We start from the raw sequence: 20,786 nt of genomic DNA on the forward strand, positions 1-20,786 counted from the left end.
GGGTAGGGGTAGGGCAGGGTAGATTATCACACACTATAGGTCATCATACACAGGGTGAAGGTAGATCTCCATACACAGGATGGAGGTAGGTTAACATACACAGGGTGAAGGTAGGTCATCACACATAGGATGAAGGTAGGTCCTCGTACATAGGATGAAGGTAGGTCCTCGTACATAGGATGAAGGTAGGTCCTCGTACATAGGATGAAGGTAGGTCCTCGTACATAGGATGAAGGTAGGTCATCACACACAGGATGGGGTTGCGTCATCATAGTATTACCTTTATTACACAGAATGAAGGCAGGTCACCATACACAAAAAATGAAGGTAAGTCATCATACACAGGGTGGAGGTAGGTCATCAAACACAGGATAATTGAAGGTCATACACAGGGTGGAGGTAGGTCATCAAACACAGGATAATTGAAGGTCATACACAGGGTGGAGGTAGGTCATCATGTACAGGATAAATGAAGGTCATACACAGGGTGGAGGTAGGTCATCAAACACAGGATAAATGAAGGTCATACACAGGGTGGATGTAGGTCATCAAACACAGGATAATTGAAGGTCATACACAGGGTGGAGGTAGGTCATCATGTACAGGATAAATGAAGGTCATACACAGGGTGGTGGTAGGATAGGGCATCTCTGGGAGGAAGAGAGGGGTAGCGTAGGGTTAGGTCATCAGACATAGGTGGGGTACGGTGGGGTTGTTCATTATACACAGGCTGGGGTAGGGTAGGTCATCATACATAGGATGGAGTAAGGCAGGGTATGCGGGTAGGTCACCATATACAAAGTAGGGTAGGGTACACCATGATGCAAGGGGTAGGGTAGGATAGAGTAGGTCATACACCGGGTGGGGGCAGGGTAAACCATCATCCACTGTTGTAAGGTAGGTCATCATACACAGGGAATGGTAGGTCATACAGAGGGTTGGTAAGGTAGAGTAGGTCATCACAGGGTGTGGTAGGGTAGGCTAGGTCCTCATACACAGGATACGGTATCGTAGGGTAGGCCATCATACACAGGGCGGGGTAGGATAGAGTAGATCATCATGCAAAGGGTAGGAGTATTTTATCATCATCCACAGGCTGGCGTAGGGTAGGGTCATCATACACAGGGTAGGAAGCATACTGCGATCTGAAAAATACTTTTTCAACAACACTCAATGTCGTGAATTCGGTTTGTTGTCAATGTCCGCAGTCACATCTACACACAGTAGTGTTACACTAGTGTTACAGAGCTCAGCCTCATTGTCGAACATGCATTTTACACTATCTTCATACACTCTTTCAAAAAAGAAACGCAAAATGAAATTCAAAAATGATACTTACAGTTCTGCACACATATGTAAACTCAAACATTTTTAGGGTTGCGCATTGTTTTTGGATGTTGAGGACCAAACGCAATTAAAAATGATTTTGAATTTGACATTTTGATCAGGATTGTCATGACGTGCGTGGATGACATGCAGGACCAATATCATACACAATGATTGTTTCTCAGGTGCAAAGCATGAGTACAGCATGTGACTATTAAAGATCCAAATGAATCTCACATTTTCATCCACGATCTTTACAAGTACTGTACACGAAAACGTCTCAGAGCAGCCGATCGAAATCAGGCAACTGGACGATTGCAAGCTGGCAAATCAAAGAGTGAGGAACCGTCTCCGAGAAGAAGGTATAAGTGCCGAACGTCCAAAAGTTGCCCCCTCCTTCACATGGCCACATCGACGTAAGACTAACACGGGGCTGTCATGGAACCTGGCAAACTGGAGGCGCATACGGTTAATCGATGAATCCCGTTATCTCATCAGGAGACGTGATGGTACAGCCAGTGTCTACAGACGACGTCATAACTGCATCAGACAGGTGGACAGATTCAGTGGATCCTTTGTGATCAGCTCGATAGACGGGTACTTCGACGTTGTAATCCACCACAGAATCTTCAGCGGTTGATCGACATGCTGCAGGAAGAATGAAGAAGGATTCCACAACAAAACATCCAACGACTGATTCGGGCAGTCATAGCAGCTGGAGGTCATACGAGGTACTGACGTCAACGGCACCTGGTGCACAGCAGTAATGACTGTGATGCCTGTTATTCTGATAAAATATGGACAAGGCAGCAATGCATTGCTCTACGAAAAAAATTCATTCATTTATCTTTGTTTTCCGCTGGTCTACACGTCCTTTTTGAAGAGTGCACACATCGTAACTCTGGTTTGAAGAGGGTAGATGTGCGCAAACAGACAGATCACTTACAGTCTCATGTACACACATTAATGTTTTTTTTCACTAGTATTGCCACCCCTCCTTCACCTCTCATGCTGTTTTGTGATGACTTAATGGTTATAGCGCTATCGTAATCGCCTTTCATTTGTTCAAAGTTACACTTAGTGTTCTCCGTTAACCAGTGTTCTGTTATAGCCAGAATGTCACAAGCATCAGCAATGTTTTCAAGGTAATTACCGTTATACATTACACCAAGTATATTCCATGTCGAAATGCAAAGCATGATGATATAGCATCTGGGGCATGCAGCCATGGTGAATGCTTAGTATGCAATGCTTAGGTATCATACCTATGTTGGCGCATTTTGTCAGCCACATGGCTGTTCCTGGACCAGAACATTGGGTCATTGCTTGTGACGCTGAGGTATCCTGGATGGATGTCTAAAACCGATATTTTTAATTCCACAATGTTGCCTCGCGTTAATTTCTTGTACTGCCTCGGCGACAATAATTCGGTGCGACATTCGTTGAATTTTTACATTTTTATCCGCATGGCTGTCAGCAGGGTGGAAGACCGTTCACCTTGAACGTGCACATCTCGCGGTAAGGGAGGAGACTCCGTGAATTCCATCCCCTGACAGTTTGTTGAGGTGCTTCTCGCTCTTGGAAAACCCGTGTATTTTTGCCAAGGGTCTGCCTAGTTTGATGGATCATTTTCTGTTCGTTAGCTTGCGTGTTCCGTCCAACTCATTGCACTTGATGCTGGACTCCGAAGGGTTGGAAGAGTTCGTCGTTCAGCATGTATAACCCTGTAGTAACAGTTGGTCAACAGGTGACGTCTATTGTCGATGAACAGCTTGTTGTTGTTTCTCAGAACGTAACTTCGAGCTGACTTGACGAATGATTGATCACTTGCAGGAGGGACACGGGTTCACCACTCGCGATTCCCGGGAGCGTGACGTACATGTTACATATCTGTAAGACGATCAATTATAGTTCCCGCTTTTACCGACGTTTTTCAAAAGTACAGGTTTTCAGTCACGGTCGTTGAAACAGTACACGCTTGGATCAGCAACCCGATGCAGGTCTGGCAGAACTGGTTCAATTTTCCGGTGCGTGATGAACGGTTGCGGTGTGATGTTGAACGACACACGTTACAGTCCTCTGAGTTGGTCAGTGCTATATTTTCATACATACTACCAGATCAGATGCATTCTGAAAGAAATCGGGGCACCGCTTCCGCAGGACAAGGTGTGGAACACAACAAACAATCCATCCAATCGGCGTGAGTTGATATTTGCTGTGAGTTTGATGTTGATCCGAAAACAGATTGGGCTTTGCCTTGTACCAAACAGGGTTTGGGCATTTCCATCGTTCACAACGAGCCTCTCGTGAAAGCCAGCGTTGGTGATAGATTGGGATTATAAATCGTATCCCCAACGTTCGTACCTCCCGACGATCGAATGGAACGGCGATTATATGGCTTTCGACAACAACAAGGATTAGTGTGTTTGGCGTTTTTACCAGGGATATGCGGACGATTGGAAACTCTTGACGTTTTAACACGTCGAAACGACTCACTCACGTTGGCACCGCACGGCTGAATGATTAGATTCAAACGTACGTCTGGTCCATGCTGGGTGCGCAGGATTTGCCAAGCACCATCAAGCGATACGAGGACACGTTGGAATACGTCCGATCAAAAGTCGACTACATGCTCGGTATGGGAATGCGTCTGAGGGTGAACAGAGTAGTGGGCTACAACAATGAAATAGTCATCGCAACCGCCGATCAAAAGTTAGGCGTCAATCCTGACATCGACGCATTGACTTCCAACAACGACAAACTTGAAGTTGTGTGGAACCTCGCTCACACCATCATCAAGAAAACCACCATAAAAATCTGCAGGAACAAGGTGCCGAGCATCGACGAGAGTAATGCGTTGTACTGCTACGTGGATCTCTGGAGAACAAAGAAAGAATGACAACACGTCGTACCAGGGCATCCCAAGAGAGTAGCCACTGGTCGCAAAGGCTGGTTAGTCAATCAGCAGAAAAAGAATAAAAAGATACATATCGTCGATTGACCCCACATGCGAGAGGTGCCGTACTGACATGTGTCGTCATTGGGACAACCGATTTTCTGTACAAATCCATGGCTTCAGCGCCGCCACCACCGCTGCCACCTAAAAATTATCAATTAGAAGAAAACCCTCTAATCATGTTATTAAGAAATGTGCAACGGAAAAACCTTCATCAACAACACATATGACGCCACCATGGTCAGTTTGCTGGCAACAGGCTACGTGCTCTTTAGCAAAGTAATCACCAAACAACCAGCACTTCAAGATGTGGGCATGCTTGTGTTCAAGTTGGGACTGGCGATGGCCACCAAAGATATGCTCATCAAGCAAGGCATCATTCCGGAAAACATATTGAAGTAACAAACATTGCACACGTAAATACAACATGGCCACGAACGCGATGATGGTCGATGGGGCATTAGTCAACGCTGTGGCTTTTTTCGGGTAGCAATTACCCTTTGTTCCCATGAGAACGTTAAATGCGGTCGAAATGGAAGCTCAACGGAAACGTCATGACGAGGCCGTGGGCTGTGGAGAAACTGTAGGATGCACGAGCTGAGTACGCCGAAAAATGCTGGGAAAGAATCTATTTCATCAATGCCTGACTAGCGCGTGAAAACCATGCCTTGAAAACGTTCACGAACGTTGACAATGCCATGCGAGAATACTCCCTGATCAGTGACAAATGGCTCGAACCCACCTTATCTCAGTGTTATTTGCCATCCAAAGCGCAGACCGGGAGCTGATCTTTGTGACGCTGGGTTTGGTTGTGAACGCATTCATCATCAAGCAATTAGACTAGTACATATCTATGTGCATATACAATCATGGGACGACGAGCACTTTTCAACCGCAGGTACCTGTTTCTCGGCAAAGCCGAGACCTGTGGCAAGAAATGCACCGCCGAATACTGCGGCATGCACACGATGTCCATCTGAAAAGGTTTCAACTACATGTGCAAAATGTGCGAAAAGGCGTGAAGTGCCATTATTGTCGTTGCAAGTCTCACGGACCAGACGTTGTCCAAGGCCATCTCCTCGACATGACTACCTCATCGAACGCAACCGACTACTGAGGGTCAAAATCTGAAAAAAGGGCAATGAAAAAAGTATTCCCACTGTTTAAATTTTTTCCATCAGTCTGATATTTTAACTGTCCAACGTATTTGCGCTGTTGTTAATACATAGTTAGCGAGACACACTTTACATGGTAGCCATACTTCATACACCAACCCATTAGACATTTGACTTCACATGTGAAAAACTCAAAACCCAGTTCGAAATTTGGCTTCGCATCTGAACATAGCAGCAATGCCAATCGTTCGAGAACCAAAAACGCTGCCAAAGAATGCGGAGTGATCGGTTACTCCCATTTGAGGAAAGCCCAGCTGTAGAGGTTGCTAGATATTCCTCCTCACGAACCACCTCCCGCGGTGAAACAACTCAAGCTCCTTGGGAAGGAGCGCGGGCTCGGAGGTTATTCGCGTCGTGTAAGGAAAGCCGAGCTCCCCGAACCGCTGGAGGAACACAAACCACTGGAACTGGAATTCGTGCGGGCCTGGCACACCATAGATAGGTATCTGAGAAGCTAGACCATTAACAGAAACATGGACGTTGAAGACCTCCAACCACCCATCACTGTTGGTGGGGAACTTAGTGATCTGGGAAGCCTCAAATTTCAACTCACTATGAAAACGTCATTGGACAAACAGCAGATAGACGGCACCACCGAACACATCCGGCCTTAAACAAGATGGAATCTGTGGTGGAACATTCAGGAAATGTTGACTGTATATATAAAGGCTAGTTCCGTGTTGTCGACGTGGAAATACACACAGAATTACTGGACTTCGGTGAGCTGACATTATATTTGTGACCCGTTACTCTAGAACTGACGCCATTGTATTGTACATGAAATCTCTTTTGTGAATATTTTATATCTTGCCTTTGTTTTTGCTGAATACAAATTATTGAAAATATCAGTGTCATATTTTGCTGGTTTGATTTCTTACACCTTTCTTGACGGCGATTTTGAACTGTAACAACATGTTGAAAGTGGACTGGGCATATGAAGCAGCACCGCGCAGCTCGCACAAGTGCTGTCCCATGGCTCCCGCATGATTGATGTTGAACCCGGAATGGATGTCTGACTACCAACAAAACATGGCGGGAAACAATAAGCTGACCAACGTCAAAACACTTGTGTCGAAATTGAGAAACAAAACGAAATACATCGTTCATGAAACTTACGGAAATCCACTGATCGCTCTAGTTGGACTCAAGTCCTTGGATTGAGCCATATATACGGATGTACATGGACTTGCGAAAGCTGGCCCTCAGCGATTTTGAGAAAAACCTGTACAAATTCATGAACAACTCGGTGTTCATCAAGTCCATGGAGAATTTGAGAAAACGTGTCAACATGAAGCTCATGAGATCAAGCCAGGAACTTGGTAGTGCTGCACATGAACAAAACCCACATCAAATTCAACCGGCCCGTTGATGTGGAGATGAGTGTCCTTGACCTGTCCAAAAACCTGATGTGCAATTTCTACTACAACGTGTAGAAAACGCAGTAGAGTGATGGGTGGGAGGTGCTGTACACGGACACGGATTCCCTGCTATTGGAAATTCGCACCAACGACGTGTATGAGGACATGAATGACGTCCAGGTGAGGTTAGGCGTGACGGGGTCTCACCGCACTCAAGCCATCGTCGAGAGATTCAATCACACCTTGGCCAAATGCCTGTTCTCGCATCAGTATTCTCGGCATTTAATCGATCGCCGAATCAGGAACACAGAATGGGTCACATGCTGTATACGAGTGGTGGACGCCATTAACCACGAGGTGCAGTCATGTTCTAGCTATAGGGGTGCAGTCATGTCCTAGCTATAGGGGTGCTGTCATGTCCTAGCTATAGGGTTGCAGTCATGTCCTAGGCATAGGGATGGAGTCGTGCCCTAGCCATCGGGGTGCGGTCTTGTCCTAGCTATAGGGGTGCAGTCATGTCCTAGCTATAGTTGTGCAGTCATGCCCTAGCCATGGGGGTGTAGTCACATCCTAGCCATGGGGGTGCAGTCATGCCCTAGCCATGGGGGTGCAGTCATGTCCTAGCCATAGGGGTGCAGTCATGTCCTAGCTATAGGGGTGGAGTCATGTCCTAGCTATAGGGGTGCAGTCATGTCCTAGCTAAAGGAGTGCAGTCATGTCCTAGCTATAGGGGTGCTGTCATGTCCTAGCTATAGGGTTGCAGTCATGTCCTAGGAATGGGGATGCAGTCATGCCCTAGCCATCGGGGCGCGGTCTTGTCCTAGCTATAGGGGTGCAGTCATGTCCTAGCCATCGGGGTGCGGTCATGCCCTAGCCATAGGGGTGTAGTCATGTCCTAGCCATGGGTGTGCAGTCAGGCCCTAGGTATGGAGGTGGAGTAATGTCCTAGCCATGGGGGTGCAATCTTGTCCTAGCTATAGGGGTGCAGTCATGTCCTAGCTATAGGGGTGCAGTCATGTCCTAGCTATAGGGGTGCTCTCATGTCCTAGCTATAGGGTTGCAGTCATGTCCTAGGTATGGGGATGCAGTCATGCCCTAGCCATCGGGGTGCGGTTTTGTCCTAGCTATAAGAGTGCAGTCATGTCCTAGCTATAGTTGTGCAGTCATGCCCTAGCCATGGGGGTGCAGTCATGTCCTAGCCATGGGGGTGCAGTCTTGTCCTAGCTATAGGGGTGCAGTCATGTCCTAGCCATAGGGGTGCAGTCATGTCCTAGGAATGGGGATGCAGTCATGCCCTAGCCATCGGGGTGCGGTTTTGTTCTAGCTATAGGGGTGCTCTCATGTCCTAGCTATACGGTTGCAGTCATGTCCTAGGAATGGGGATGCAGTCATGCCCTAGCCATGGGGGTGCGGTTTTGTTCTAGCTATAGGGGTGCAGTCATGTCCTAGCTATAGGGGTGCAGTCATGCCCTAGCCATGGGGGTGTAGCAAAATCCTAGCCATGGGGGTGCAGTCATGCCCTAGCCATGGGGGTGCAGTCATGTCCTAGCTATAGGGGTGCAGTCATGCCCTAGACATGGGGGTGCAGTCTTGTCCTAGCCATGGGGGTGCAGTCATGTCCTAGACATGGGGGTGCAGTCTTGTCCTAGCCATGGGGGTGCAGTCATGTCCTAGCCATAGGGATGCGGTCTTGTCCTAGCTATAGGGGTGCAGTCATGCCCTAGCCATAGGGATGCAGACATGTCCTAGCTGTAGTTGTATAGCTGTGTAGTCATGCCCTAGCCATGGGGGTGAAGTCATGTCCTAGCTATAGGGGTGCAGTCATGCCCTAGCCATGGGGGTGCAGTCTTGTCCTAGCTATGGGGGTGCAGTCATGTCCTAGCCATGGGGGTGCGGTCTTGTCCTAGCTATAGGGGTGCAGTCATGTCCTAGCTATAGGGGTGCAGTCAGGCCCAGGCCATGGGGGTGCAGTCATGCCCTAGCTATTGGGGTGCAGTCATGTCCTAGCCATGGGGGTGCAGTCTTGTCCTAGCTATAGGGGTGCAGGCATGTCCTAGGAATGGGGATGCATTCATGCCCTAGCCATCGGGGTGCGGTCTTGTCCTAGGTATAGGGGTGCAGTCATGTACTAGCCATGGGGGTGTAGTCATGTCCTAGCCATGGGGGTGCAGTCAGGCCCGAGGTATGGGGGTGGAGTCATGTCCTAGCCATGGGGGTGCAGTCATGTCCTAGCTATAGGGGTGCTCTCATGTCCTAGCTATAGGGGTGCAGTCATGTCCTAGCGATGGGGATGCAGTCATACCCTAGCCATCGGGGTGCGGTTTTGTCCTAGCTATAGGGGTGCAGTCATGTCCTAGCTATAGTTGTGCAGTCATGCCCTAGCCATGGGGGTGTAGTCATGTCCTAGCTATAGGGGTGCAGTCGTGTTCTACCCATGGGGGTTCAGTCATGTCCTAGCCATGAGGGTACAGTGAGGCCCTAGCTATGGGGGTGCAGTCATGTGCTAGGCATGGGGTTGCAGTCATGCCCTAGCTATGGGGGTGCGGTGTTGTCGTCGCTATAGGGGTGCAGTCATGCCCTAGCCATAGGGGTGGAGTCATGTCCTAGCTGTAGTTGTATAGTTGTGCAGTCATGCCCTAGCCATGGGGGTGAAGTCATGTCCTAGCTATAGGGGTGCAGTCATGCCCTAGCCATGGGGGTGCAGACTTGTCCTAGCCATGGGTGTGCAGTCATGTCATAGCTGTAGGGGTGCAGTCATGCCCTAGCCATGGGTGTGCAGTTATGTCCTAGCTATAGGGGTGCAGTCATGCCCTAGCCATGGGGGTGCAGTCATGTCCTAGCTATAGTTGTGCAGTCATGTCCTAGCTATAGGGTTGCAGTCATGTCCTAGGAATAGGGATGCAGTCATACCCTAGCCATCGGGGTGCAGTCTTGTTCTAGCTATAGGGGTGCAGTCATGCCCTAGCCATGGGGGTGCAGTCATGTGCTAGCCATGGGGGTGCAGTCATGCCCTAACTATAGGGGTGCAGTCATGTCCTAGCTATAGGGGTGCAGTCATGCCCTAGCTATAGTTTTGCAGGCATGCACTAGCTATAGGGGTGTAGTCATGTCCTAGCTATAGGGGTTCAGTCATGTCCTAGCCATGGGGTTCAGTCATGTCGTAGCCATGGGGGTGCAGTCATGTCCTAGCTATAGGGGTGCAGTCATGTCCTAGCTATAGTTGTGCAGTCATGTCCTAGCTATAGTTGTGCAGTTATGCCTAGCTATAGGAGTGCAGTCATGTCCTAACTATAGGGGTGCAGTCATGCCCTAGCTATAGGGGTGCAGTCATGTCCTAGCTATGGGGGTGCAGTCATGTCGTAGCTATAGGGGTGCAGTCATGTCCTGGCTATAGTTGTGCAGTCAGGTCCTGGCCATGGGGTGCAGTCTTGTCCTAGCCATGGGGGTGCAGTCATGTCCTAGCTATAGTTGTGCAGTCATGTCCTAGCTATAGGGGTGCAGTCATGCCCTAGCCATGGGGGTGCAGTCTTGTCATAGCTATAGTTGTGCAGTCATGCCCTAGCCATGGGGTTGCAGTCATGTCCTAGCTATAGTTGTGCAGTCATGTCCTAGCCATGGGGGTGCAGTCATGCCATAGCTATAGGGGTGCAGCCAGGCCGTAGCCATGGGGGTGCAGTTATGCCCCAGCGTAGTGACGTAGTCACGCCACGACCAAGGGACGTAGTCACGTTCCAGGAAGGGGATGTAGTCACGTCTCAGCCCAGAGATGAAGTCATGTCTCAGCCCAGAGATGTAGTCCCGTGTCTGCCCTGGGATTTAGTCACGTCTCATTCCAGGGATGTAGTCACGTCGCATTCCAGGGGTATAGTGACGTCTCTGTCCAGGGGTGTAGTCACGTGTCATTTCACGGATGTAGTCACGTCTCAGTTAAGGGATGTAGTCACGTCTCAGCCCATGGATGTAATCATGTCTCATTCCAGGGATGTAGTGACGTCTCATTCTAGGGATGTAGTTACGTCTCAGTTAAAGGATGTAGTCACGTCTCGGTCAAGGGATGTAGTTACGTCTGATTCCAGGGATGTAGTCACGTCTCTGTCCAGGGAGGCTGTCACGTCTCAGTTAAGGGATGCTGTCACGGCTCTGTTCTGTGATGTAGTCACGTCTCTGCCCAGGGATGTAGTCACGTCTCAGTTAAGGGATGTAGTTACGTCTCATTCCAGGGGTGTAGTCACGTCCCAGCCAAGCGATGTAGCCCCGTCTCAGTTACGGGATCCTGTCACGTCTCTCTCCAGGGATGTAGTCACGTCTCATTCCAGGGATGTAGTCACGTCTCTGTTAAGGGATGCTGTCACGTCTCATTCCAGGGATGTAGTCACGTCTCAGCCCAGGGATGTAGTCACGTCTCATTTAAGGGATGCTGTCATGTCTCAGCCCATGGATGGAGTCACGTGTCTGTCCAGGGATGTAGTCACATCTCATTCGGGGGTTTTAGTCACGTCCCAGCCAAGCGATGTGGTCACGTCCGAGCCCAGAGATGAAATCACGTCTCAGCTCAAGGGTGTAGTCACGTCCCAGCCCAGGGATGTAGTCACGTCTCAGCCCAGAGATGAAGTCAAGTCTCAGTCCAGGGATGTAGTCATGTCTCAGCCCTGGGAAAAAGTCAAGCTCCAGTCAGGGGATGTAGTCAAGCCTCAGGGAAGGGATTTAGTCAGATGGCAAAAATAAAAGGGACAATATTGACATAATTTACCTTACGCTGCACAAATCCCTATTTACTACTGCCATTTACGGTAGTGCATGTGTTCGCTAAATCAATGTTCTGTCAGCCATGAGCATGAGAATTGGTGTTACGTCTCCCATTCCCAGTTTGTGCCGTGGAAAACAGCACGTACTGAGATACTGTTGACAAATTTCCCACTACTAAATAGTTTGGAGACACTATTCGACTCAGTTTTGCCTTCTTACCTGAGCCTGGTTTATTAGTTACGATAGAAAGTATCAACATAAGGTTCATTTACACCAACATAATCAACTTGTTAGTAATCAGCCTTCACCCATCAAAGAGCAGGTGAACATGACACTTCCAATAAACAACGACTTGGCAGTATTAATGCGATACCATTCTGTCCCCAGTTCAAATATACTGGGGTATAGATATTGCGCGACAGTTCGCTTGAACTATCCATCGTCTGTACGTTTTTCAACTCATTTACAGCGACACACGGCGAACTAGCATGTCCGACTGACTGGCAGGGTTCTCATCTCGTGCGTCGGCCCGTCTCAGTAACTGTTGTACATACATACGGAAAGGAGGTGGCCATATGTTGTGGGGGTAGAGCTGCCTGCTGCACGTCAGACTTCCCAATGATAACTTTACAAAACATCAAACATAGTACGACCGGAATACCTAAAGATGATATTTTTAAGACCGTATATACTTTTTTATGAAAAAGAAATGTTTTATTCTGCTACGAAGGTCTTTGCTGTGGTCTCCTTAGCTCATTTTAGGAATCAACCCACTGTATTTCAAGGCTGACCGTCTAAAGATGTACGGAGCACTTTACCTCTGGCCAGAGGCAGCTGATTATGCTTTACTGACGTCATGTTTGTGACGGCCACAGTAATGGTCAGACCGACATATCCCGTCTGACTACCTGGGGATCGGACAGGACTGACACATAGACTGTGAACCAACTTTAACATAATCATATGGTCCTGATCTTGGATAGCATACGTCTAATAAAAATTATAAGTAGGGTATGTTTTGAAACTGTCAACACTGTAAAACGGCATAAAACAACATCAATCACACTGTTAAAACTGTCGAAACATTAGGCTCGACAACATGCTAGCAACCCCGTCGTGAGACAAACCATCTGCAACAAAGTAACGATAAAACAACACTGTGACACAAAACAACAGATACTGCAGAAAAACAGCAATCAACACAGAGACCCCTTCGGCACACACCGCATATAACATAAAGCAAAAGTGGCACCCGTCACGATCACCACATAAAGATAGGAAACAACACACTGACGAAACTCAACAGGTATCACTTAAACAACAAACAGCACACTGACGCCCCTCAACAGGTTTCACGTAATTAACATGGATCAAATACAAACGGCAAATCACACACGGACGCCCAACAACAAACATTACATGAAGAAAGCAAACAACTCAGTGACGCCCTTCAACAGATATCGCAGTTCGGCAAACATTCGGTGTATTATTCACTGTTTTATAGCCAGACTTCATCCTTCGCCATTGTATAGCCAGACTTCATCCTTCGCCATTGTATAGCCAGACTTCATCCTTCGCCATTGTATAGCCAGACTCCATCCATCCTTGACCATTGTATAGCCAGACTTCATTCTTCACCGTTGTAGTAGACTGAATATTTATTTTTCACCATTGGATAGCCAAACTTCATCATTCAACATTGGATTTACACACTTCATTTTCCACTATTGTATTGCTTAGCATTGTATGGTCAGACTTCATCCTTCGCCATTGTATTGCCAAATGCCAACTTTGTATTCCCAATCACTCATGCTTAGACTGTAATATTTTTACACAATATCATTAGGGTTACAAGAAGAAATATCGCAACCAATATCTTCAGCATCACGATGTCAGTGATGTCGTCCTCATTGTCGACACCATCGTGGTTCCCAACAGACCAGGGACTCTTGTGACGAAGCCGCCTTTACTGGGGTTAACCATAGATTCCACTTTTTAACATTTCACTAACGTTACCATAGTGACATTCTAACACCTTAGTGCTTTGTGAAAGGAATTCCTGTTGTGTAGCGAAACCCATGTTACTTTCTTGCCTTCTGCCTTATTAATACACTCATTTGTTTAGCCTGAGCCCTTTCACATATACCTTCTACAACGCGTGTGGTTGTGTTACGAAACGACTTAAATTAAGACTAGTTGTCGACATGGGGAAATGTTGTTATGAGATCAGTATCAACGTAAGCAGTTTTCCTGAGGATAGCACCTGATGCGGCTTGGTGGAACTGTGGGTATTCTGGGAATGGGAGGAGGCTCAGTTGGTGGTAGCTTCAGACGACAGGTGGCCTACATCGTGGGAGTCAAGGTGCTGTAGGGAACTTTACCTGTAGACGCGGCGCAAATGGTAACCGGCGCCATTTGCGAATAGAAACTATCCGATGTCACGCAGATGTGATAAATGTTTTTTTTGAAAAAATGAATTCCATAAAGAAATGGCACCTGGTAGATAGCCAGCTGCAGTGTTTTGACAAGCCTGTGTTATATCCAACGTCGACTGGCCTTGATTGGTGACATCACCAAAACGGCGTTACAAGGGTCCACATTAGGCAGTGAATCACATGGTCTTTGCACAAGTGAGTGTGTCAGTAGGGATGTCAAGTTTTAATTTGAAAGGGGATGTTCTGGGGGGCGTGGGTGAGTGGATGGTTCTGAGGGGCGTGGATGGGTGGATCTCTCGCAATTTTGTTTAATGCCTGAAAACATATATCATGTGTGTCTCAATACAAGTGTAAAGGATATGAGACTCGTTATATTCGGTATTACGCTTTATTGCTAAAATACGGATTTTAGCTCTTTTATCTGGGATTTGACCCCATACTCTCAGACTGAGAAACCCAACGGCCAGGACACAAAGTCAGCAATTTCACCCACTCAACCAGATACCATAAAAATGATTAGTATGGTGGCTGATTGCCAGGGACGTCAGCGTCTACATTTGAAGGCATCTCTACGACGTTAACATCTGTCAAACTATGAAATTGCAGATACATGCAAGATAATCCCTAAGCTAAACACCAAGTTTTCTTTATCTAGTTGATTCTAATCTAGCTAAATATCAAGCAGCTTTCACATGACATCCTGCTGAGAAAACTCCAGCATTAGGAAGCAGTGGACAACTTTGCTGGCGGGAAAACATACAGCACAGGATCCACTTGCCAAGACTGAACAAATAGAATAGCCATGCATCACGCCAACAGACCAGCAGCACCGGCTGATCGCAATGACTTATCAGGGCGACCTGTGGTGGGGACCTTAGGTGGCGACCTGTGATGGGGACCTGTGGTGGGGACGTGTGATGGTGACCTGTAGTGCGGACCCGTGGTGGGGACCTATGATGGGGACCTGTAGTGTGGACCTGTGGTGGAAACCTATGATGGGGATATGTGCAGGGGACCTGTGCTGGGGACCTGTACTGGGGACTTGTGCTGTGGACCAGTTGTTGGGACACGTGATGGCGACCTGTGGTGGGCACCTGTAATGGGAACGTGTGATGGCAACCTGTAGTGTGGACGTGTGGTGGAGACGTGAAATAGGGAAAGTAAACGAATGTGGTATCACACACAGCAATGTTCCATCTATATGCCACCATGTAAAACACGCGAATGTGGTGTCACACACAGCAATGTTCCAGCTATATGCCACCCTGTAAAACACGGGAATGTAGTGTCACACATAGCAATGTTCCAGTTAAATGCCACCCTTTAAAACACACGAATGTAGTGTCACACACAGCAATGTTCCAGCTATACTCCACTATGTACAGTAAATTGTAGATGCAAGAGCACAAATCCAAAACTCGCATCGACAGGGTTTATTCAGGTAACAGTAGTCGTTGACAAGTCATTGATAATTTAACGTTCACGTGACTCAATCCATCGATGAGGTTTAAGAAACTCAAAGAAATAAAAGGATTCTTTAAGCCAATACATTAATTTCAGCATTTTAATATAACGTTTTTGAATTTTCAAACATAGGATGTTAAGAGTGTCAAATAAAACATTTAAAAATTATTAGATTTAACGTAGCTTGGTTGTCTGGTATATTCAGACCTGGGCTACGTCACAATGACGACAAGATATTGGGGGAAATTAACTTGGCAGAGCTGACTACTCGGCCATCACCTTAAAAACAGAGAGAAGGCTGCTGAGTCCCTTGAGTCTTTATTCGTAGCAGAGTGAAGTGTCTGCTACTGGACTCAGTATATATAGGGATTCAGGCCTTCTGTGGAAGTTTTTACCTAATACTGTAGCTGTAATCCAACATCTGGTGTATTAATTGCAATTATGTCTGTTTTATACAGTGCACTGACCACTTAAAATCATTCCTATCGCTACGCAACGGACATTTACAATGACGTTGCACCCGGCCATGCACAGCATGCTATGGCCTGAGGCATAACCCTAGCGTAGCGACCGCTTGACTGAGTTGCATAATTCAAACTTACTTATGTGTGACGGCCAGTTACGTGGTCCGCAAGTCTGAATGTTTTCTAATTGTTGAATAAAATATTGATGTAAATACGCAAGTTATTATTGAAATATGATCATCATAATTATGGTCTAATTATGGTGATTTTAAGACTATGACAGATCCAACGCTTGAAGATTGGCAGTACATTTCAGTAACGTGCTTCAATAACAGCTTTCTATCAAATTACACAACTATAATTCCAATATTCAAATTGATAATTTCTTCAGCATGTGCTATTCAAATGTCATGTAAAGTATACAATATATGAGCACAGCACAGGGGTTTGCTTATCTCTTTGTGTGGTCTTAGGTAGGACAGCAATTACTGAGCCGTACTCCATTTGTTATACAAAGGAGTTTCTCAGGTTTTGAGCGCCAAAAGAGCATTAGGTGAGGACTTTCCTTTTTGAGACTTACATTTCAGAAAGTTGAAGAACCTGCGATAGATTGCGACTGCTATTTGCAATCTATACCAGGATGAGTAATGATTCAGGAGTTTCTTCACAGCATCTTCAGGGTAATTCGCAGTCTCATCCGATGTTGATATCACAGCTGCTTTTATTGTTCCCTGGGTCTCGGAAATTAATTCTGAATCAGACACTATCAAGAGCTTTGAACCTTTGAACCATTCAGTTGATTTCAGGAGCCGTTTTGGAATCGACATATCTCCGCTGTTCTGGTGTACTGAAGTACCTGAAAAGCTTTACTCGGTTTGGCGACGAACACTGGAAATCTGTTCCTTTCACTGCGAATGTACTGCAGAACAGTTGTTGATTCTGTGAAGTAGGTGACACTATGAATGTTACATCCAGTTCTCCGAGGGAAATTGTCCTATTTCCACCGACACAGAAGCAGCCGTGTTACAAAGTACTTTAGGGCCTGAGTGGTCAGTACATTATTTATGAATCCTGTTTCGTTTGCATTCCGATTCCGTTTACAGACCTATGTTTTGTATGATTCCAAGTTTTGTAGAAAACAAAAAAAGGCTACATGGTGGCAGCCACGAGGCGCTGGCCTGACGTATTAAACTTGGTCTCGTGCACACCTGCACCGTTTTCATGGCGCATGTAAAGTGAAATGGAGGCGATGGAGAAGACCTCACAAAATCCCATAACAACGGTAAGACAGTCACGGAGGGAAAGTAAACTACCCCTGCATCTAAGGGAGGACTATGTATTAACAACCCCACCTATGAATGTTGATGGGGAAGATGCAACAGCAGAAGGAAATACAATTTCTGTGAACAATAGGGGTAGAAGCCAAAGGTCAGTAGTATCAAACAAGTCTGTCACTGGAACAAGCAGAAAGTCAGAATCAAACAAATTCGTGAATGATAGGAGCAGAAAGTCAGCAACATCATCAAAGTCGGTGAATAGTACTGGAAGAAGCAGGAAATCAGAAAAATCAGAATCCACCATATCTGGCAACGACTCTATAAGAGGCAGAAATTCCCAAGCATCAGTTCTGTTACCTCACAGCTGTCAGACAAGCAAACTGCAAGGTTAGAGAAACTAAAGAAAATATCTAAACTTGAAGAATTGAGAAGACGATTTGAGGGGGATGTCAATACACAGGAGGGGTTAGCAAGATGTGATGATATTGCACGAAAGGCACAGGAAGAGGCTGAAATGGAAATTCTAAAGGCTCAGAGGAGGGCTCATGAGATAGAACGCGAGGCCCAAAGAGAGTGAGAGCGACTGGGAACCAAGATCACGCACTTAAGGAGAATTCGGGAAGCGGAAGCTGAATTACAAGAGGCAAGTTTCAATGACTGTATGATAAATGAAGATTCCCCTGCTGCAGTAATTACTCCTTTACCAGCTTCCAGAGCAGTCCGTTCTAACGTCCAGGCATCTTCCAGTGTACCACTACCAGCTTCCAGTGCTGTTCTCTCTACCGTCCAGACACCTTCCGGTGTACCACTACAAGCTTCCAGTGCTGTTCTCTCTACCGTCCAGACACCTTCCAGTTTACCACTACCAGCTTCCAGTGCTGTCCACTCTGCCGTCCAGACACCTTCCGGTGTACCACTACAAGCTTCCAGTGCTGTTCTCTCTACCGCCCAGACACCTTCCAGTTTACCACTACCAGCTTCCAGTGCTGTCCACTCTACCATCCAGACACCTTCCGGTGTACCACTACCAACTTCCAGTGCCATCCATACACCAGTCATGATGTCACCCGACATAGTCCACTCTCCCATCATGATGCCCTTTGGGATACCAGGTCCTCATGTGGCCAACCCTGTGGGTTGATACCATCAAGCATACCAGCAAGTGTTCCAGTTGAGACTTCACTTGCAGACTCTATTAAACAAGCATCCCCAAGGAGTCACACTTACCTTTATCGACAATGTTACTCACAACAAAACTATGGTGACCCACATTACATTACCCGCAGACAGAACTTGAAAAACTCTCACTCAACCTTAAGTGAGCCTTTGAATGTTAATCCAGTTCCCTATGGCTTCCAACCTGTCAACCCACAAGTGACGCCAAACATGTCTCAACTTTTTATTCCAAGGCCTAACCTACCTAACTTCAATAGTGGAAAGGAAAGGGACTTTGCCCTACTGAAGATAGCCCTGGACGATCTGGTAAGCGTCCATCCAAACTTGACTGAGCAATACAGATATCAGATTCTACTGGACAGGCTTGGAGGTCCCCCTAAGAGATTAGCTTCAGCATTTATGCATGACGAGAGGCCGTTTACAGTCACACTGCAAGCATTGAAAGAGAGATATGGGCAGCCACGACAGCTTGTTCAGAGTGAATCAGGTGCCCTAATAGGAACCCCAGTACTGAGGTATGGGGATCTTGATGCATTTGACAGTTTTGCTCTGTCTGTACGGTCATAAGTAGGAATACTGAAATCAGTTGAAGGTGAAAATGGATCTGAGCTTAAATGTGGTTCTCATGTTGACAGATTACTTGGAAAATTGCCACCAAGTTACAGAGACAGCTTCGTAGAGCACTGTATCAAAGACGCAATCCTTCAGTCAGACAGTGACCAAACATACACAATGTGTCACTTAGCCGACTGGCTACAGACCAAATCACGCGCCATGCGCATTGCCAGCCAGGCTGCTACACTCTACAAGCCAGAGACTCCGAGAGAGCCGCGGAAGTCTCCACCACCTCGGTTGGCCAATCAACATACCAACCCAACAGCTTCATGCCTTACTAAGGACTCCAAGACTCTATATGTTAATAAGGCTAAGCCATTTTGCCCATATTGTATTAATGGGGCCACTACCTGAATGGGTGTCCTGAATTCAAGAAGCTGTTATTAAGAGAGATTTCCAAGTGGCTGAGTCGAAGCAGATGCAGTAGATGTGGCCGAAACCACAAAGAAAGGGAATGCACCTTGAGAAAGCCGTGCTACATTTGTAAGCAGATGCATCTAACAGTTTTACATGATGCCCTTCAGCAGACATCATCCAAGGTCTAGTACATGGATCAACCATCTAATCCTGCACTCGTTATGTTAAAGATTGTGCCAGTAATCCTTCATGGTCTTTGCCGCTCAGTATCCACATACGCAATCCTTGATGATGGATCTGTGCCAACCATGATACTGAAATCAACAGCTCAGCAGCTTCAACTCACTGGGAAGCAGGATTCCATTCTCCTTACAACAATAAGTCAAGAATCGGTGCACTGTAATGGACAATCTGTGAAACTCCAGATTTCGCCAGCAGATCAGCCAGCTACTAGGTTTGACATTGACAGTGCCTTCACTGCAGACAATCTATGCATGTCAGAGTACACATATCCCATGGAGAATATGCAGCAGCGCTGGACACATCTGGAAGGCCGTCCTCTACCAAAAATAAATGTAGCAGTGCCAAGAATCCTGATAGGATCCGACAACTCAAAGTTAATCTTGCCTATAGAGCCGGTCCGCTTTGGTAATTCAAATGCTCCAAGTGGTGTCCACACCAACCTAGGCTGGACTGTCCAAGGACCATTGATGATATTAGGGCAGACGAAGTGGAACAATTGCTTACTAAACCAAACTCAAACAGCTGCGCCCTTGACGTCTCACTACGTGGAAAGACTTTGTCAACTGGACACCCTTCCCTGTACGAGTAAACAAGTCATTCGCTCCAAGCAAGACAAAATGGCGCTGAAAATACTAGACTCCCAGACCACAAGGATTGAGGTGGATGGTGTAAGTCACTATACAACCCCACTCCTACGTTCTCAAGATGGTACCCGTTTCAACAACAGCGTGGAAGCTATTCTCCCCACTCTGAAGCGTACTGAACGACGACTAAAGGACAATTCCGATATGGCCAGTAAACACAATGAGGCTATCCGGAAACTGGATGAATCTGGATTTGTGAAGAAGCTCACTGGTGATGAGATTCCAAAGAGTCATGGTATATCCCTCAGCACATGGTTGAACATAACGGAAAGCATAGCCAATGCAATCGTCCACCAGACGTGTATGAATGGCAAGTTCTGCCCTTTGGTACTACCTGCTCCCCGTGTTGCGCAAGCTATGCACTGTTGAAACACGCAGCTGAGAACCAGACAGACAATGAAGAAGTGTTCAAATCAGTGAGTGAAGCATTTTACGTAGACAGCTGTCTAGACAGTTTTGAGAACCAAACGCAGGCAAAGCAGCTTGTCACAAAGATGCGAGATGTGCTCGGAGGTGGTGGATTCAACATTAGACAGTGTGCTAGTACTGT

The sequence above is a fragment of the Haliotis asinina genome, chromosome 7, assembly GCF_037392515.1.
Source record: "Haliotis asinina isolate JCU_RB_2024 chromosome 7, JCU_Hal_asi_v2, whole genome shotgun sequence".
NCBI lineage: Eukaryota > Metazoa > Mollusca > Gastropoda > Lepetellida > Haliotidae > Haliotis > Haliotis asinina.